Source organism: Fundulus heteroclitus, chromosome 15 (assembly GCF_011125445.2).
Source record: "Fundulus heteroclitus isolate FHET01 chromosome 15, MU-UCD_Fhet_4.1, whole genome shotgun sequence".
In the NCBI taxonomy this organism is placed as follows: Eukaryota; Metazoa; Chordata; class Actinopteri; order Cyprinodontiformes; family Fundulidae; genus Fundulus; species Fundulus heteroclitus.
In genome coordinates, this window is record NC_046375.1 from 6,854,951 (window position 1) to 6,876,602 (window position 21,652).

Below are 21,652 nucleotides of genomic sequence, written 5' to 3' on the forward strand. Positions count from 1 at the left end.
TTTTGAAACCAACAAAGGAAATGAAGGGACTCGCACGGGGCATGCAACCACCTTGGCATTTGTGTGCATTTCTCCTTAAATGTCATAGTATAATATCAAAGCTATTATTTGTTCATATGCTGGTAATGAGAATGGACAAGTCAGTTTTGATTACTTGGCCAGTTCTTCAAGCTGTTGGGTTAATGTGATTCGCTAAATGTTTACTGTTGGTATCAGACCGCTCATTTCAAATGGCTCCTACGCTTCTCTTAGCTTTCTGACTGTTTGTTGATGCTGGTAGTTCTCGTCTCATTTTGTATGCAAGACATCTGGTAATATTCGTCTGCCTGCACTCCAATCTCCTCAAGCTGGGATTCTTTCTCCGCTGATAGTGTTTTTTTTTTCTTACATCCGTAGCCACTAGTTGTTTTTTCCACCTGTTAGAAAGCACATTATGTTGAACTGTGTTTAGTTTTGAAAAACCTGCTCTAACTTCTGCTCTTGCTTCGTTTTCTCCTTCCTGCAGCGAAATGCCAGCCTGTCCACTTGCTAGACCTGTCACCCCGGTACAATTACCACTGTTTAATTACCTGAATATGCAAATAAACATCGATTGAAGGTTTCCACTTTTCCCCAGTTGCTGCTTTTAAAACCTCTTGTTCAAACCTGAAAACTGCTTTTTGATGCATAGATGTTTGCAGATGTGTGGTTTATTTGGTGAATTGTTTTAAAGTCACGATCAGATACAAGATATGTGAGCCAAGAATGTTTTTGAGTCAATCAAAACAAACACACACGCATGTTTTTATCTCTCTGCATCTGAAATTATAGCCTATTTGTTGGAGATACATGATTTTTCATTGCTGGCTTTCTCAATCTGAACAGTGTCAACGACATACCCTGTGTGTGCTGGTATATCCAGCAAATTGAGTAAGTATACTTTTGCATGCAAAACAAAGCATCTACGTGAAAGAGTAAACCTGGATGCTTGCTGACTGACAGGAGTACTCTCAACAGGCTCTCAACACCTTGAACAACACCTGCAGCAATGTAATTCTCCTCTGGGCTCTGCAGCTCTGTTGTTTGTACTTTAGTGAAAGTGTTGTTTTGGCCTCAAGGGATACCAAAAGGCTAAATACACACACAAAAAAAAAAACAACAGAAGCACCCCCCACAGTAGCACACACACATACAAGCATATGTAGTGTAACATAGTCCAGCGTCCGCCAAGTCGTACAAATCATTATTAACCTTTACTTCACCAAGACAATCCTATTGAGATTAAACATCTCTTTTACAAGACAGTACTGGCCAAGACAGGCAGCAAAATGTCAGCCAAGAAGGGACAACATGAAAAGGCTGTAATAAAACTAATAAATACGGTATTGCATTAATAATGATGCTGTCGGAAGCAACTCACCACTCAAACCACTGTATCCCGGTAAATCTCTCTCCACATGACAGCTTCTGGTCATTTCTGTTTCTCACAGAGGGAATTAGACACAAAAAGTCGAGAAAAGAAAAAAAGGAGAAGGACATTTTCCTTTTTCTTTTCAAGCACGCAAAGCAGAAGTGGGTTATTTGAACTGTGGTATCAGTATTTCCACTTCTTTCTTGTTTTTGGCAACATCTACATATTTTTCTATACATCAAGAGTGTATCAGGAAGAGACTGACAAATTAAAGGGCGTGGAGTAATTATATATACATATATATGTGTGTAGTTCTTGGCATGTAAACGATTCTCTTATTAAGTCAGTGGAACAGGGATGAAATGCAAAGAATCAGAGGGTAATGCTGTCCTTATAAAAGTGCCATACACTACTGATCAAAATCTCAATACCTAGGAAGAAATTTCAAGTGTTCATGCTGTTGGACAGTAATCCGGTTTAAAGTAGAGCTATAAAAGCAGAAAAAATAGAAACAGAAGACAGAGACAAACTATATAGTGGAGACAAGTGAATTCAAAACTGTATTTAAGCTCAACCAGGCTGTTTATCAGATGTAAAACTTTAGGACCATTAGAGTTAAAAAGTCAAAAGCAGGTCAGATCATCTTCTACCAGGCATTCACGCCGTCATGGCCTCCTGGTGGCAAAGGCAAAAAGTCTGTCTGGACAATCCTAACGGTTCCCAAAAATCACTCGCATGGAAAGGAGATCCCTTTGGAAATATGGGCACTGTCTAGTAAGCTCCATGGCTGTGGGACAATTAAGGACTATTCTGTTCTATCTGTGATCTGGGGGCTTTTTTCTTCAATGAAGCATTGGAGCTTCAAGTCACACGGGGGTATTGAACTTCAGCTGGCTAATTGGAGATGTTGCAGTGATCATCCCTCCTGACCAGGGCTTCTTGTTTATGCAGCGATAACTTGGTCTTTCAACAAAACAGCGCTGCACATTTAACAAATGACAACTTCCCAGAGAATAACAACCCTCTTTCAAACCGTCCTACATCTTCCCCTAATCTAAGTTCAGTTGAAGCAATGGTGAAGGATTGCAACGGACATTTACAAAACAAATGTCAGCTCCATACTACAGATGCCCTTCATGAAGCTATTTTATTACTTGAAGTAAACTTTCAACAGGCCTTCTGGAAACACCTTAAAACATTTTATATAGATATCAACAAGAGCATCAGTCATTTCTAATGCAGTGTCAAGATGTTGATCAGTAGAATACTATTTTAACGTTGTCATGCAGTCAGCAGAGAAAAACATAATTCTGCCGCCACCATGTTTCACAGCGAGAAGGGTGTGTTCAAGGTGCAGTGCAACGTTAGTTTTCTTGCCTACACAGCATTTAAAGAAAACAAAACAAAAACAATCAGCTTAAAACTCATCTCACCAAACCACAAGCTCTGCCCCCACATGGGTTGTGTCAAACCGTAAAATGGACTTCTTAGTGCTTAACCCTTCAACAACCGCTTTATTCTTGTCCCTTGCATGGTATTTCCATGTATTTCCATGGGATTTCTTCTCAAGGGAACAAACATGCTCCAAGTATGCAAACTAGATGTGACATGTTTGTACATAATAATCCTTACTTTACATTATGTCTTCAAATATTCAACACAGTATCTTCTAATCCTCAGCAGCTCTCGGTGAATTTTCAGAAACAAGCCACCCAAGCATTCAGATAAACACATCAAACTATCCCACAGCACCTGCCCCCATACTTTTCACATCACACAAGGATTTAAAAAGCTATATTTGGTGACTTGTACCTCGAAAGGCTCCAGTAAGTGTGTAACTACTGCTTCTGCTTTGAATGTTCCAGCTGCAACATGGAGGGATTAGTTTAAAAGCAGAAATATCATGCATCAGTTACAGTTGTGATTTGCTTGTTCTTGTGCCTCACATAGCTCAGAAATTACACACAAGGTATTTTTGTTCTCAGCCCCAAAACCTAGAAATCCAGAATGTTTAAATTCAATTCTTGCATCTGTAATTTTGGGTAAAGCCTCCAAGATGTTGTAACAACAGATATGGGGAGAATGAATGCCTTTGGAAATCTGCCAAATTGTGTTATTTTTCGTAATGTTGGCAATCTGTAATCATGCTTTGAGTTTGCATTATTTCTGCTGTTTGGCATTGCTGTAGTGAAGAACATTTCATTTCAATTTAATAAAACAACATCAAAAAGACAAAGAAAAACAGGAAGGTGGGCAGATAAAACAGTGACAAATGTTTAATCAAACTGTAACAGACTCACATTTTTTGCACGTTATATTTTCCAACTTCGAAGTCATGAGCAGGAGGGTTAACACGTGTATTGTCTTTCTACTATTTTGCCTGGGAGAACACCTCCGCTTAAAACCCCAAAAACTGACACTTTCAGCAGCCTACAGTTTTCGCTGTTGAGGCGATACGGTAACAGAGATAGAGGGTTCTGTTGCAGCTCATTGCCCAATGTCAATAGACAATTAGGAATTTACTGGATTCTACCCGCAAGCTAATTAGAGCTATGTAATTAGCAGAGGGAGACTTAAGTGTTCTCAAATGGAGCTCCAGATATCCACTTATGGAGTGCTGTGCTGTACGTTGGCCTGACAATCCAATCACAACTCCAATGGCACCAAGACAAGCACTAAAGGTGCTTGAAAACGCTCAACTTGGCATTGAGTCTGGATAAGAGGTGTTCAATTGTAACAAGCTGCTACTTGAACTTATACTGCTTGCACTTTTTTCATTGAGAAGAATCTCTTGTGCGGCTGCACGGTTGAATGGGGCTTAGCAGCAAGGCACACGATGCAAAGATTCCTGGGTTGAAATCTTGGCGCGTTTGCATATTTTCCCTGTATGTGTTTCGGCTTGTTTCCCTGTTACCATGACTTCCTCATATAGTCAAAAGCATGCACGTTAGATCAACTAGTGCTTCTTAATTGGGCTCTTGTGTCTACCTTCCCGGACCTTAAAATTTCAGTAGATTAAAGTAGGTTTTCAAGGTAAGTATTCCAGTAAAGGTATCATTCAGCAGCAGATTTACTCCATCGAAGGCTTAATATATATCAAAAACTCAACGTGCAGTACCTAACAGAGGTTTCATACTTTTTAAACCTTGGTGCATTTTCTTTCACACTATAACCAAAAATCTCTATGTATTTCATTGGGAATTTATGTGATAGATCAAAATATTGAAAAAAATAAAAATTGTTGTATACAACCCCCTTTATTACAATACTACAAGACACCATACAACAAAATGTCTTCAGAAGTCACCTAATGAGTAAGACGTTAGAGGTTGGTTACAGTACATTCATGTATAACAAGGAACCCGACAGAAAGGTCAGGGAAATGAAGGAGTGTCAAAAATAAAGACATTGTTGAAAGACAGCCTTAAGATGTAGCGTTTGTGGTTTGTCATAAACTGAAGAAGAACTTTTTGACCTACATGTAAAACACCATGTATGCTGAAAAACTTACCCTACACATTACCCTGAACTCACCACGCCCACAGTGAAATGTGGTGTGGGCAGCATTATGCCTTGGAGATGCTTTTCTTTGGCAGGGAAAGGGAAGTTTGTCAGAATTGAGAAGATGGGTGAAGCTAAATACAGGACACTCCTAGAAGAGAATCTGTCAGGGGGCTTACCTTCCAGCAGAACAATGACACTAAACTCACAGACAGAGCTAAAATAGCATGTTTTGGATCCAAGTATGTTTGTATGTTAGAATAGTCCTATACTAAATCTGTATAATAATCTGTGCCTAGACTTGAAAATTGATGTTTATAGATACTTTACACACTATCTGACTGCGTGGCAGCTATTTTGCAGGAAAACATTTTATCTCAAAATGCATAAAGCTGATAGGGACATAACCCAAAAGACCTGCAGCGGAACTGGATTTAAATGTGGTTCTACAAAGTATACACTCAAGGGGGGGTGAATAAAAATGCATTTCACATTTCACTATTGTGCTATTTTCCTTCCCTATCACAATAATCAACTGCTTCATGTTGGTCATTCACAAGAAAATACTAAAAAAAAAAATACACAGAAGGGTTTGGTGGTGTAACAAAATGTAAAAAAAAAAAAAAAAAAGGGAGTAAAGCAATGAACCTGTCCACCTTCAGCCACAGCCATCTCTGAATCATCTGCTCCTCTCTCTGCAGTGCTGACCTTCATAACCCTAGTAAAACCAGTAATCCATTACTCAGAAACTCTCAACTTGCATCAGGGCTAAACTGATGCAGCTCTCCTTCTTCGATCATTTCTGGGATCAGTGGGTTCTTAGATCCCGCAATTTGTACAATAAACCTTATGATAATATTTATCTGTATTCCTCAATGTTATTCTTTTATTACTTCTTAAAAATGACAATGGGCTTAAGTGTGATTCTGGATGTTTATCCGACGTATGTGTCTCTGATGGTGCTGGGGCTTTTTCCAACAGTCGGTCAATAGGATAGACAGGTTCCCGGTACATTCTGTTCACTGACGACTGGAAACAGCTCCGACCTCCCAGGGAGGCTGAACTGGGTTACAAGAGTGTGAATAGTGTGAACTTCTTTCTAATTAGTGAAATAAGAAAGACCGAAACTGAAGGCCATACACAACAGCCTGAATACATTTTAGAAAATGGAGCTGTGAGCATTATAAACTTTTTCTCAGTGAGAAATCTTACAGGCAAGTGTGCATATAAACAATTAGTACCCTAACTGCTGACTGAGCAACTTCTCAGCCAGTCAAATTCAACTTTTTTTAAATTATGCATTACACTCTTGCATTTTCCCCTTACCTAGTCTGATCTTCCAGCTCTTCCCCTTTATTTTTGACTCCCACCCTGTTCTCTTTCCCATGAGTTTCATCTCAGAAACGCCCTCTTTTTTATTTTAACTGATGGACTTCAAGCCGTGATGCAAGAGCTCTCTAAAGTCTGACATGTCTCTTTGGATCTATCTTTTCTTTACATCTCACCATCCATCCAAACCCCTCCGTGTGAAGTGCACAAATCAACAATTCAGTCACATCTATGCCTTGCGCTCCACGTCCCGCCTATCAGTCGGGGGGCCCAAAATGGCAAATTCAGGCCCGTTTGCCAGGCAGCTGTCCATCAAACATCGCTTTCTTGACAGCTGTGGCCGACTGTAGCCTGCTATTGATCATAAAGTAATAACCACAGCGAGAGCTACAACTAATATGGTTCTTGCGCATATTAAAGAGCATTTAATTTAGTGTCATCAGTGGAAATGTCCATAGATTTACTCTACAATGTGAGAAATGCTATGAGCTTCCACAATTGGTTTTCCACTGTTTTCTACCCCTTTCTTCCAGTCTTCCGTTGATATTTAGAATAAACACTGAATGAAAATATCTCTAACCTTTGTTGCAAGCGTCATCCATTTATAAGATAGGCATCCGATTAAAAGCCTCTCTGACTGAGACCAGCCCTGATCTTATGTCAATCACTGGCAGCAGGAGGGAGCTGCTTTGGACACGCAGTAATATACTTGGGTTTGACAGTGAAACATTCCCACAGAGTGTTTTACCTGATATAATCTGCCCATGCTGTTTCTGATGGTGACAGGTTTGCAAGCTCTGAGCTGTTAAAATTTGAAGTGCATCTTTTGTTTTTGCAGTATGCAATCCCAAATATTCTTTGAAAAATAACCTTTAGAAAGTTGAGTGTGTTCGTTAAAAAATTCAATGAGTAGACTGGTATAAAAGCTCCTTTTTTTCTCTGCCATGTGTTGTCGAATCGGTCTCATTATTTGTTAATCCAATATGCGGATTTTTCCCGTATGTTGTCCATATTCGGGACGTATACGAACATATCACCGCCTCGGTTATCGTATTTTTGTTCTTTTTGTCCAGTGTGTTTCTTCAGATTGCCACAGGTGCGCTCCCTCTCTTGTAAATGATGCAAGCATGCTTCAGCTTGCAAAGAGAAGTCTAGAGAATGAGTGTTTGAAGCCTTATATGCAGAGATTCAAACGTTTCTGATTTTTGCTCTTGCATAATGTTGCAGAACAAAGATTAGCTTTGAAATGTATGAAAGTTATGAAAATACTTTGCTTAATGATGAAAGGGATGAAATGCAAAAACGGAAGTAAGACTGTTAGAAAAAGAATGACAAAGAGAATATCTTTTTTTTTTTACTAATTACCATACCATCTTTATTTATAAGGCACTTAAAAACAGGCGACAGCTGAAACAAAGTGCTGTACGTTGTTGCGAGCTAAAGCACATTCATTAAAAAAATTAAAATAAATAACAATAAAATTAAAACAAATTAAAAGGATGCATGAACATGTTTAAAAGAAACAATAAAACCAATTTCACATGAAAACCAAGTCTCGCTAGAGGTAAAAGATAAATAATGTTTTTTTAAGGAGAGTTTTAAATTAATTATTAATTAACAAGACATAAAAAACATTAAACAATAAGTTTAAATGAAAAGATTGCAAAGCTCAAATTACATTGCAAAAACAAGAGTAATACATGCAACCATAAACGAACAGACCCAGTACTTTCCCTGAGCGACTCAAATTTGAACTATAGAAATAGAATTTAAAAAACACTATAACACCATCTAAATGCAACTTAAAGCACCGGGTTCATTCAAACCTAATATTACTCTACAAAAAAAATAGATTTTAATTAGTTGTTTGTTAATAATTAAGCTAAAAAACAAAACAGAAGTAACGCTAATCTAATAAAATTCTTACAGTTTCAAAAAAAAAACCAAAAAAACATACACACAAACACAATATTACTTATATTCCTTCCAGTAAAAAAGACTAAAGTGTCCTACCAAATGTAAATGCCTGTCATGAATCAGAGCAGAGGACCCAGAATTCAACTAGACCAGCAGAGGTTCGGTAAAATAATATTTATTAACAAAGTCCAAAAACCAAAAAGGGCAGAGAAACAAACAGTCCAGTTGGGCAGGCAAGGCAGGAACAGACAGGAACAGGGTGGCTCAGATCTCTGGGGAACAAGGGGTCAAAAATCCAAAAGCAAACCAATAAACAAACTTGCAGGAGGAGACTCACCCATACTCAAACAGACGACTTGGCACTGATGTCTGGTCTCAACAGTTTATATGGAGGTGGAAGCAGGTGAAACCGGTGAGAAGTGATTGCAGCAGGGGTGGAGTTAGGCAGGTGTGCAGAATAAGTAATTAGACCAGACATCAGTGCTGAGGCTCAAAACAAGAACAGACAAATATAAATAGCTGACAAGACAAGTGGACAGAAACAAACTACACACACACACGATCTAATAAAGAACAAAACAACCCTGAAGTACAAACCTAAAACAGAAAATAAAGCTAAGACTAAAACTGATGACAAAACAGGATAAACTAACAGTAAACAAGAACCTAGACAAGACAAAACTCAAAGCAACCAGAGAACCTAAGGAAGGAGGGCAAAATACCTTAAACATAAACCAGAACGTGACAGAGCCCCTCCCTTAAGGGCGGATTCCAGACGCCCTAAAACAAGACAGACTAGACCGGGTGGGTGGAGGGAGGTACTGGATGGAGGGCCAGAGTCAAAACAAAAACAGCCCAAACCGGGCGAAAGTCGAAAAACAAAAAACAAAGAGTTTGATGGGCATCCTGAACGACGGCCCCGACGAGTCAGGTTCTCCGGCGGGCGTCTCGGACGACGGCCCCGGCGTGTCTGGTTCTCCGGCGGGCGTCTCGGACGACGGCCCCGGCGTGTCTGGTTCTCCGGCGGGCGTCCCGGACGACGGCCCCGGCGTGTCTGGTTCTCCGGCGGGCGTCCCGGACGACGGCCCCGGCGTGTCTGGTTCGCCGGCGGGCGTCCCGGACGGTGGAACGAGACCCTCAGAGGCCAACGCCTGGAGAGAGAGAGAACAAAAACTGGCGCCGGACTAAAGGCTACCGGAGGTGCCGAACTACAGGCTGATGGGGGAGCCTGGCTACAGGCTGCTACACACAGAGCCTGGCTACAGGCTGCTACTGACAGAGCCTGACTACAGACGACTAAAGGGGGCGCCTGACTACAGGCGAGTGGAAAGGGAGCCTGGCTAATAGCTACGGGTGGCGGCGCCTGGCTAATAGCTACGGGTGGCAGGGCCTGGCTAATAGCTACGGGTGGCAGGGCCTGGCTAATAGCTACGGGTGGCAGGGCCTGGCTACAGGCTTCGGGCAGGGCCTGGCTACAGGCTTCGGGCAGGGCCTGGCTACAGGCTTCGGGCTGCAGTGCTTTGAAGCTACGGGGAGCTGGCACTGGAGACGGTGCGCTAAAGCTACGGGGAGCTGGCACTGGAGACGGTGCGCTAAAGCTACGGGGAGCTGGCACTGGAGACGGTGCGCTAAAGCTACGGGGAGCTGGCACTGGAGACGGTGCCTTAAAGCTACGTGGAGCCGGCACTGGAGACGGTGCCTTAAAGCTACGTGGAGCCGGCACTGGAGACGGTGCCTTAAAGCTACGTGGAGCCGGCACTGGAGACAGTGCCTTAAAGCTACGTGGAGCCGGCACTGGAGACAGTGCCTTAAAGCTACGTGGAGCCGGCACTGGAGACAGTGCCTTAAAGCTACGTGGAGCCGGCACTGGAGACAGTGCCTTAAAGCTGCGTGGAGCCGGCACTGGAGACAGTGCCTTAAAGCTGCGGGGAGCCGGCACTGGAGACAGTGCCTTAAAGCTGCGGGGAGCCGGCACTGGAGACAGTGCCTTAAGCTGCGGGGAGCCGGCACTGGAGACTGAGTCCTTAAGCTGCGGGGAGCCGGCACTGGAGACTGAGTCCTTAAGCTGCGGGGAGCCGGCACTGGAGACTGAGTCCTTAAGCTGCGGGGAGCCGGCACTGGAGACTGAGTCCTTAAGCTGCGGGGAGCCGGCACTGGAGACGAAATCGAGGGCGGGTCCTCCAGGACCCCTTCTTGGGGCTTGGGCGGAAGCGGTTCCTCCTGGACCCCTTCGTCGCCTGCTGGTGGCAAACCCTCTGGAGACTTGGGCAGAGGCAGACCCTCCAGGGCCCCCTCTGGAGACTTGGGCAGAGTCAGACCCTCCAGGGCCCCCTCTGGAGACTTGGGCAGAGGCAGACCCTCCAGGGCCCCCTCTGGAGACTTGGGCAGAGGCAGACCCTCCAGGGCCCCCTCTGGAGACTTGGGCAGAGGCAGACCCTCCAGGGCCCCCTCTGGAGACTTGGGCAGAGGCAGACCCTCCAGGGCCCCCTCTGGAGACTTGGGCAGAGGCAGACCCTCCAGGGCCCCCTCTGGAGACTTGGGCAGAGGCAGACCCTCCAGGGCCCCATCGGCGCCCGCTGTCGGCGGACCCTCCTGGGCCCCCACGTCGCCCGCTGGCAGTAACCCTTCAGGGACAGGAGCCGAGGAGTCAGCCAGACCAACCGCTCGCCGGCGTTTGCGGCGGCGGGGCGGCTGCGGCAGAGCGCTCCTCCCTATGGAAGTGGCGTCTGGGACCAACACCAGGGGGACAAAACGCCAGCCTGGAACCCTCAAATGAGGCCCACTGCAAATTAGCTCTGTAGGGGAAAGAGCTCCAGGGCCGCAGCAGGCTCATCATAGAGAAAAATAAAGTCAGGGAAAAAACAACAAAAAAGTGAACGTGCTGGTCTGGCGATGGGTCCTGTGTTGGCCAGGTCGTTCTGTCATGAATCAGAGCAGAGGACCCAGAATTCAACTAGACCAGCAGAGGTTCGGTAAAATAATATTTATTAACAAAGTCCAAAAACCAAAAAGGGCAGAGAAACAAACAGTCCAGTTGGGCAGGCAAGGCAGGAACAGACAGGAACAGGGTGGCTCAGATCTCTGGGGAACAAGGGGTCAAAAATCCAAAAGCAAACCAATAAACAAACTTGCAGGAGGAGACTCACCCATACTCAAACAGACGACCTGGCACTGATGTCTGGTCTCAACAGTTTATATGGAGGTGGAAGCAGGTGAAACCGGTGAGAAGTGATTGCAGCAGGGGTGGAGTTAGGCAGGTGTGCAGAATAAGTAATTAGACCAGACATCAGTGCTGAGGCTCAAAACAAGAACAGACAAATATAAATAGCTGACAAGACAAGTGGACAGAAACAAACTACACACACACACGATCTAATAAAGAACAAAACAACCCTGAAGTACAAACCTAAAACAGAAAATAAAGCTAAGACTAAAACTGATGACAAAACAGGATAAACTAACAGTAAACAAGAACCTAGACAAGACAAAACTCAAAGCAACCAGAGAACCTAAGGAAGGAGGGCAAAATACCTTAAACATAAACCAGAACGTGACAATGCCATGATGATTAATTAGCTTTGCATTTAAAAATTCATATTTCTATCGTGAGGCAATAATTTGCACACTCAAGATAATTATTGGTGTTAAACCAATAATGTCCCACTCAAAAAATTAGACTCTTACCCTATTAATCTACTGCCTACAAGACCTTAAAGCATGGCTGCCCCCACCCCCCTTAGTTGATTTGGGTTCTTTGGCATACTATCATGTGCCAATTGTGAATAAGCTGGGGGTAAAAGTGGACGTTGACCTTCATTTGATAGCCAGATAAAAGCTGTGGTGAAATTCAGCTTTTTCCAGCTAAGGCAGCTGGCAAAAATAAAACCAGTCCTTCAAAAACAGCACTTTGAGACAGTGATCCATGCCTTTGTGTCCATCACTGTAACCCACTTTATATGGAGGTTACTGGGTCCTCCTTTGCTCACCTGCAACTTTTACAAAATGCTGCTGCACATCTTTTAACTGGCACGAGGAAGTATGGGTATATTTCACCTTTTTTTAGCTTCACTCCACCGGCTACCCATCCATTTTAGGATTCATTTTAAAATAATTTATTTGCTTTTAAAGCCTTGAATGACCTGCACCCCTACATTGCTAATCGACTTCTCAGGTCAGCTGACCAGCTGCTCCTGACAGCGCCTAAAGCTTGACTTAAGCTCAGAAGGGATCGAGCATTTGCCATTGCAACCCCAAAACTTTGGAACAAATTGCCGCTGCACATTAGACAGGCCTCGTCTCTGTCTCATTTTAAATCTCTTCTAAAAACCCACCTCTGGTCCTTGGCTTTTGATATCATGTAGAGTGTTGATTTTTATGTCTATACATGCATATTTTTCTATTGTCTACTTCATCTTTTATTGTTTTTTTATTGTGTTATATATTTAGTGTGTTTTATTTTGTTGTACAGCACTTTGGAGACCTTGTGTTTGTTAAAATTGTGCTCTATGAATAAAGTGGATTGAATTGCATTAACCATTTTTGGAATAAGCATCTTAATTCCATATTATGCCAATGTCTGTTGAACTCAGGGTGTTTCAAACTCAATCTGCAGGTTGGCCTATTTACTTAAATGGTCAGTAGCAGGAAACATCTTGTCCAGTTCCACAGTGAGCTTTGAGGACAATCTTTATCAGTGTACCTAACACTGATAAAAATTGAGTTTATCAGTTTTAACACAGTATTTCAATGTTCATCCTTAATTTCTTCCCATTTGCTAAAGTCTTGTAAATGCTTTAAACTCATAAGGATTGATAATCTTTAATTTGCATCAAGTGTCTTAGTTATTTTTCTTGTGTCCTGTTCTGTGCATTTTAGTTTAGTCTCTTATGTTGGTATTAGTCCTTAGCCTAGTTAAATCCTCTGGGTTTCCATTCAGTTTCTCCTGTGTCCATTATCCATCCTTCCCTCAGTTCCCACCTTATATTCTCCCCCACATACTCTGTATTCTGTTGATTGTACTAACAATGTTACTCATAACTTCTTACTATTTAAATTCCTTAGGTTCCTTCTCTCCCTGCTGGATTCGACTGTTGCTTTCGTCTTGGTTCCTGTCCAGATGTTAATTGTGTCTCTGTAAGTTTCCAGTTGTTAAATCCATCACTCAACGCTTCATTTAGCATCTGTCCTGTTGCTGCTTGGGCCTTTATCAACAACCTCCAAACATCACAGAGATAGTTTTGTGAAACATCCCCATACTTTTTTGAAATGTTAATTAGAAATTGACTTTGTCTTTAAGAATCTAATTTTATTGGAGTCAGAAAGGGAAGGTGCACTGTTATAGTTTATATATTTATAGAACAAATAAGTGAAAGTGGACTGCAGCCAAATATTTGAAAATATTTTAAAATATAATTCAGCAAGAAGGTCCAAGGTTTGATTCCTGGTCTGGGGTCTCTCTGCATGGAGTTACTGCATGGACTTACATGTGTTACATGTACAAAATACAAGTAAAGAACCTGCCAGGCAAATTCTATCAAAAATTTGCACAAAAAAACGGGGAAAAATACAAAAATACATTTGGGCACACTGTTCTAATTTACTATTTTATGCCTTAAGTGATGTAACCAGAGGCATGTGATGTGTAGCTTGCTTTGGTAAAGTAGATTGCATCTTGATTAAAAAACAATTAACAAAAAAATTCTGAAAGAAATTCCACAATCCTCTAAAGGAGGCTCCTCGCAGCTAACAAGACATAAACTTCAAACTGCAAACTCCTTGTTGGCTTAGAAAAGATAATGAGGATCTTTGGAGGATTCCTGTGTGATCCTGACATAAAATCTGTACAGTGCTTGTAATGTTTCGACAGTGCCCAACACCAGTGACAAAGACTCTGTTTTACCTTTAAGCATTGAAAAAGGTTTTCATTTAGACTGCAGCTTCAAGTATCTGTCTGCACCTGATAGAACCCTCAGTTGCGCTTGTTATCACCAGACACCTCATAAGTGATTCCCAATTGGATGTTTTCCTGAACCGACGCTCAGAAATCAGAGACTGAGTGACTGTGAAGCTCCAGTGACCCTCCAGCAGTGCATCTAAATGGCTGTGCCTCCTGCTGAACAGCGGTAACCTGCCAACAATCCCATTTACTGTTTGAAAAAAAGGGGGACGGGTGCTGCCTGGACCTTATTAGTCTCTCACAGAAGTGTCAGTGAACCTCTGTTCCCCCTTGTCAGTCAATCAAAGCCACTCCATGCTGGTAGCGCTGGCAGGGAATCTCGTTCACCTCTGACTCATTGAAGCTGTTTTCCATCCTAAGATTCGATGATAGGCTGAGTCATAAAGCGCAGCATGCTTTTCATCCCCAGGAAATGTAAAACTTTGTCAGCTGAGGGATATTTTTCACATACTGTATATAATCACTGAATGACATTTATTATATTTATATTTAGCATAAAAGTATAGATCTTTTCAGCGAACTGCGTGGTAATGATTGTCTGAGCCCGACGCACATCAGGGATATAGCCGTGCAGCAAGTCAACAGGAAATTCTGAGACAGAAAATCATTGTGAGACTACTGAAGTAAAACTAAACACGAAAATTGTTCAGTGTGGAAAAAAAAGAAGTTTCAAATAAACTTAAGCCTGCAGATATGCTATAAAGATTTTTGAGAGATATGGGCCTGTTAAGGTGCTGAATAATGAATAAGTATGGCTGAATATTTCTTTTCTGCTCTTCAGGAAATCAGAATTTCGCTGTACCAGTTTATCACTTTAAAGTCTGTTGTGTAGCTAAGTCTGAACTCATCGGATTACCACACAATGTTTGTTTGTGTTATTTGACCTGTAGTCCGTATATGAAGCTCGCAATACTCTTAGTCCCAAAGTAATATGACTTGTCTGTCTTCGATGTATCTTGTTCTGGTTAGAGCAACATCCAGCCTATAAACTCTGTGTGGCAGGTTTCCCATTAAACCACCTAAAATGAAATTTGGAATTAAAGTTAATCCAATGTGAAAGTTACTCGAAGACATGTACTGTAAAATTCATTATTTTCAGTAAAAGCTTTTCTGTTATATATATATATATATATATATATATATATATATATATATATATATATATATATATGTGTGTGTGTGTGTGTATATTTATATATATATCTATATATATATATATATATATATATATATATATATATATATATATATATATATATATATATATATATATATAATGCCCTCTACATTTATTAAGTAAATGCATGTTAAAGTACCTGGTACAGACATTGAAAAAAGCCTTAAAATATTTAATTAATTTATTCCAGTATCTTAAACTCACAATGGAAAACGTAATTCACTCCATCCTTTAATTTGAGGACATTTACTCAGTGGAAAAAGAAGTCCACTTTCAAGATTTTTTTTCCACATCACCATTGCCACATTTTCTTGCACCCCAACCATTAATACACTGTTACAATGGTGGTTTTATTTAAGTGGTCACCATGTGGATTTAAAAAACAAAAATAGCAATTATTTGATTATCCATTGGATAGTTACTGCATGGATGATTACATTTCAACTGGCAGCAAGTTATTTATCCCTAACTGATGAGTAAGCTTCTAGGTTCTTAAACAGCCATGTCGCAAGACAGATCCTCTTGTCGTGGAAAGATGTTAATCTGAGTCATTAGGGGCAAATTATTGGCACCAATCTAGCAAAGAAAACATCCAAGGGTTAAAACCAGTCGAAAACATTATTAATAGAAGGATTGTGTGGAACACAATCTTTGCTGAAGAAACGTAGTACGAACGAAATCCACAGTGGTCGTTATCAAAATTCCTTAAGCCTTGGATGAAATCAAACCATATAAAAAAACAACAACAGCAGAACTTAAGGCTATGATCAATAGCGACAGTAGGAACATTTCCTCATGCACAATACCAAGCAAACTCAAGGGATTGGGATTTAACAGCTGTGTAGCCTCAAGAAAACTACTGTTTAGTGAAGCTAATAAAAAAAGGCTTCAATTTATCAGGGAGCATACAGATTAGACTTTAGAGCAATGGAAGAAGGTTGTATGCTCTAATAAGTCCAGATTTACCCAGTGGTAGAATAATGGATACATCACGGTCAGAAGAGAGGCATACAAGGTGATGCACCCAATCATGCTTTCTGCTGACCATTTAGTCGGTGTGACCATTGATAGGCAGGAGGATGGAGTTTGCACCCTAAAAGTGAAGATATTGGATTTACACTACTTGCAGATTCTCATCCTGATATCTCTCTGCATTCACATTGCCTCTAATGACAACAAACCTTGTTTATTCCTCCACTATTGGGAACCAATTATGAAAACAAAAGGCCTCCTTAAACACGCCCTGAAAACAAAGGAACTGGAAAACCTAGCCCAGAACCCAGCATTCACAGCATTTCATGCCGGAACTTGATGTAAACTTATTGGTTGAGGAAACTTCAAGGAAGGAGGGACGTCATATAAAAGCTATGAAAGCACAGAGACAGCCGTTCTGCTGTGATTCTGGCTTAGCAGACGGAGAACATCCTCTCATTCTCCTCCTGCACAATGCAATCAGGGTGATCTGCTGCACCTGTGATCCTCCTCCTGCAGCATTGCAATCAGCTCCAATCCATATACCTGCTGTCATGCCTTCATATACTGAAACTTCTCAGTCAGCAGGTGCCAGATTATTTAAAAGCCATTGTGTGAGTAAATGCCCAGCATGTCCTGCCTGTTTTGCCAGTGTATGATCAAGTTCTTGGTTTGTTGGATTCACCTGCTTTGTCTTGCCCTTGTCGATGACAAGATGAAGCCTCTTGAAGCACTGAGGCTTTCCATCAATTGCTCGACACTTGTGTCGGGGCATCAGGATTGTTAATTTTCTCTTTTGTGTCATCGAGTGGACAATAAATATATAACAGGCAGAGTGATTATTTGAAATTAATTAAGTGTTTGAAGCTTCAATCTGAATAAATGAACAGTGTGCGATGCCAATAAACAAATTCTGGCTATGATCTTAATCTGTCTCTATGATACAATCGCTGCATGAAAAGGGAAAATGGAATGCGAGTTGAGGTTTTTGATGTGAATCTGCTTATGTTACTTTGTAATTGTTTCCTATGATTAACATTCCCTAATTTAATTTCTTAACTTCTTATAATGACTTTTATTTAATATGGTAAAGACTCTTTGAGTTAAAATAAAATCTCTTTTACAAGTTAAAACTGAAAAAAGGGGAAAAAAAGAGAAAAAAAAGGGAAAAAAAAGGAAAAGAAAAAAAACCTGAAAAAAATGTAAGGCTCAGCGGGGGGTGAACCTAGAGCTCACCAGTGAAATACTGTAACTTAACCAGCAGACCAACGAAAACCATTTCATGCCATTGCTCACAATCGGTTTATAAAATATATTTTGATGGGACACAGATGAAGTGAATGAGGCAGAAGAGTGACAGCCAGTCTATATAAGTTGCTACCTGTGCCCTCTTGACCCAGCCTGTTGTGACATCACCGCTCTATCATTTGTCACTCTTTGAATCCAAGTTGAGCCCCTCGAACCTCTGATCAGGACCAGCTCCGCCTTCTGAGAAGGTTAGTGGCTTTACTGCTCAATTCACCATTAAGTCATCCCCAGCAACTAACCTCTCCTTTTCCCTTACAGTGGTTTCTGAGTGTGCTCCAGGCAGCTTTCTGTTTCCCACCAAAAAACCTTTAATAAATCTTTTAAAAGTCACTCTGCTTTGCTGAATTTTCCGGTTATCTGTCTGTGGCATTACACTGACACTTTCCAGTGAGTTATCATCAGGGAAGGACGCACAGTGCTTCATTGCAGAACCTAGCAAGGTAACTGTCCTATACTCGCTGGCCAAGTGAAAGACCTACCAAGCCATTCAGTTTTCTGTGTTTTTTACAAATACTTCACACGATTTGCTGCAGAGCTGCTGAACAATGTCATGGACTTCCAGCTAACCAATTTTGCAAATCTGACATTTATTTTATTTTATTATGCGACTTTGCCACTTGTAGCTTTGGCATCCTTGAGCTTGTACTACAAAGTCAAAGGCTCATCCTGAATGCCTCTTTTTGGTAAGGACTCTAGCCAAAGCGAAAGTGAGTCAGCGGTCGCCATGATAAATGCTGTCCTGATACTGTGCAATCAGTAAGGATGGAGGTAGGAAAAGGAACGTGGGGGTGAATTAATGAGGAATTCAGACCAAAGCGTTGAAGTTCCACTTTACATAGAGTACAACAGAATGATTTAGACATGAAAAGGAAGAACTGAAAAGCATGATATGTCCCTTTTTAAGGGGAAATAACTTGGTTTCTTAATAGTAGTAGGAGTTATTGCCCAGAAGTGTTGTACCATTTAAGAATAATCCAGCCAAACACAAATTTCCTTTGATTTATATTAAGTTTCAGTACAGTATCACGGTTGGTATAGACACCTGTTGACCCCAAAGCACCACCCTTTCCTCCAGTTATTCAATTGTAAGCTTTGCATATGTTTCCCCTTGATTGCAATCCTTATGACTGTTTGGGAGCAGATAAGCACAGGTCATCAACTGGCACGTTAGCCAGTGGCTAAGTGAAATAGGCCCCTGTTTTATGGTATACTTTAACCCATGGCTTTGAGAAAGTCAAGTATAGTTTAAAAAAATCTTCTTTCAAATTTCTTTAACAGAAACTTTTAAGATCACTGATAAGTGCGTCCCTTTAAATTTTGTTAAAAAATTACTTCCTCTTTGTTTTTTCGTCACTGAAAAAATGTAACAAAAAAGAATGTTCTAATTCTCCTCCTTGAGATTATGCTACTAAAATAAAATGTGTTTTTCATGCCTTTCAATACAAAAAGCGGAACACTGCCTGTCGAAACAAGCACCCAAAAACAGGGTGGTTAGCTCCTTGAATTTCACCTTCATCGTCTCGCCCATTTTTATGTTGGTAGAGTACGGGAATAAAACCCCAATATGCAACCTTAACAGTGTTTACCTCCTCAGGCATCAAAGGTAATTATCAGAGAACCTTTGGAAGTTAAATCATTCTTGATTCTGTCCTGTAGTTGGAGTCTTTCACAGGAATATTGACCATACATAGTTAAGCTAGTGCCGAAGCTCCTCTAAACAGAGAAGTAGACCCTGCTGGAAAATCCTCCATATTTCTTCTGCTTCTTTCATTTTATGTCTGTATATCATTGCCCCTCTCCCATTGCATCTTCACTCACCCTCCCAGTCGTTGTCTCTGTTTTTGTTGTCAGGCAAAGACGAAGAAACGCTGCTGTACCGGTGTGACAGAGTGGGTTTGCACTGCTTTCTCCTTTTTTGGAGCTTCTGGAAAGCTTTCACAGAGTTGAGTCAGGGGTGGCGGGGTGGTAAGCATACAAAGACAACAAGGCAGGAATCTGTCACGCAGGATTCAGCTGTCACACATATTAAGGGAAGACTTCCATCATAAGGCTCCAACAAGTATAGAAGAAGTCATAACCCGTGAGAGTCAGATTTGGCCTGCATTGAAAGCTTAAATAATCTTGATCATAGGTTAAAAGAACTTGGTAGATATTACATAAAAAAACCCAGAAATTATCTCTTTTGTTTGATTCAAAGAATCATAAAAATGTTTTCCTATGTTCCTCTCTCCTCATTTTTGAACACAACATAGGGTGCTAACAATTTTTAGGGTGACAGAATGCTTTGAAACAGTATATGTTAGAATATCTCGCTCAAAAGCTACAGTTTCTCTTTAGTGACAGATGGAACGGTAGTAACATTCAGGAAAAATGGTAAAATGTTAAAAAAGAAATTAAGTGGAAGGGATATATGTGAGCAGCAAATCACAAAATTTAATCAATATTGTTTTACAGTCATTAATTTATATCTGTTGTATCTCTCTTTGACTAAGTGAAGTCATGCTTTGTTCTAACATCCATTGTAACACATTCACTAACGCAAATTATGCAAACAAATAAATCCCCAAAAACCATGGAACAAGGAGCATGTTTTTACAAGAAAGAAATTGGAAGTTTTATAAAACCAAGTTGGGAGTTTAGTTCTAGACTGCACTTCAGCACAGGTAGTCAGAACCACTCTGCATGAAGAGATTTGTCAAAACTTGTCTTTGGTTTCTTGTTTTAGGCCTTGTCCACACATAGCTGCGTATCTGGGAAAGTGCATAAATTTTCATACATTTTGGCCTATCATGCAGACAAAAACTCAGTTTTACATCACTAAAAATTCTTATTTCTTAAAACTTCTAACAAAGTGGAGATTTGAGAAAATATAGCTTTTGTGTTTGCGTGTGTACATGGCAAAATTGAGTTTTAGGGTCTTGCGCAGTGTGCACCACATCACAGTCTTTGATAAATATTGACCCGCTGACGTCACGTGTTATCATTATTGACTTGGCCAGGCAGGGGGGGAAATTGACTGATATCAGAAAGGTGTTGATTTTTACATCTGTTCAGACACTTTTAGCTTATTTGTTTTTACAAGCCCAACTGCTAAAATACGTTGTGGTGCATTGGAGAAGGAGCGCTTGGAGGTCAGCTGTTTTGCACCGTCCCAACAGAGAGGGACCACGTGTTTGTGTAGACGGATTCTCATAGGCTAACATAGGTTTTAGCTTTGTGGTGCACTGGCCCAAATGCATTTAGCATGTTTAAAACAACGTTCAGAGGCGTGTTTGTGTGGATGAAATTTTTTCTGAAAACAATTCCATGTGTACAATATTATTTTTAAAAGGGATGTGGGGGAAATATTTGTTTTTATACAGACCTGGCTTTGAGTACAAGGCCTTAGTTTGAGCTGATGTTAAATGGCTTTCGCATAGACACTGCTGTCAAACAGATCCTTCTTTACAAATCCTGTTAAAACAACTGTTTTCAGTCATGATTACTGAATATAGGCTAATAGGCCTGGCTTTCTCAAGCTAAGACATTATAGAATTCAACACCATTTAAGATGAAATTATGTTTAAATTTGCGTTTTTACGCATAATTATAACATTGAATATTAACATCCACCTCTATTCAGAACCAAGAAAGTAAGAGCGTGAAACACTCAACAGAGGCAGTATGCTTAAATTCATTACTACAATACTTTAAAATGCTTTAGGATGCATGGTGTGTGTAGATTGTCTATGCTTAATACTGTGACATGTGACTTTTACCATTATTGAATATTTGCCGGTTTCTCCATAGAACTGCAACGCATTTGCCACCGCTTGCAGAACTGATAACGCAAATTTTCAATTCAAGGGTTTGTCCAAAAAAAAAAAAAAAATCCTGACTTTTATATTTTCAAATGCAAGATGGGGCAATGATGGCACAAGAGTTAGGGAAGTTGTCCTGTAACTGACAGGTTACCGGTTCGATCCCCTGGTCTAACCATCTCAGTCATTGTGTCTTTGGGCAAGACACTTCACCTGCATTGCCTGCCAGCGATCAGAGGTCCTGGTGCCACCAAAGTATGGTAGCCTTGCTTCTGTCACTTTGCCTTCAGTCAGGGCAGCTG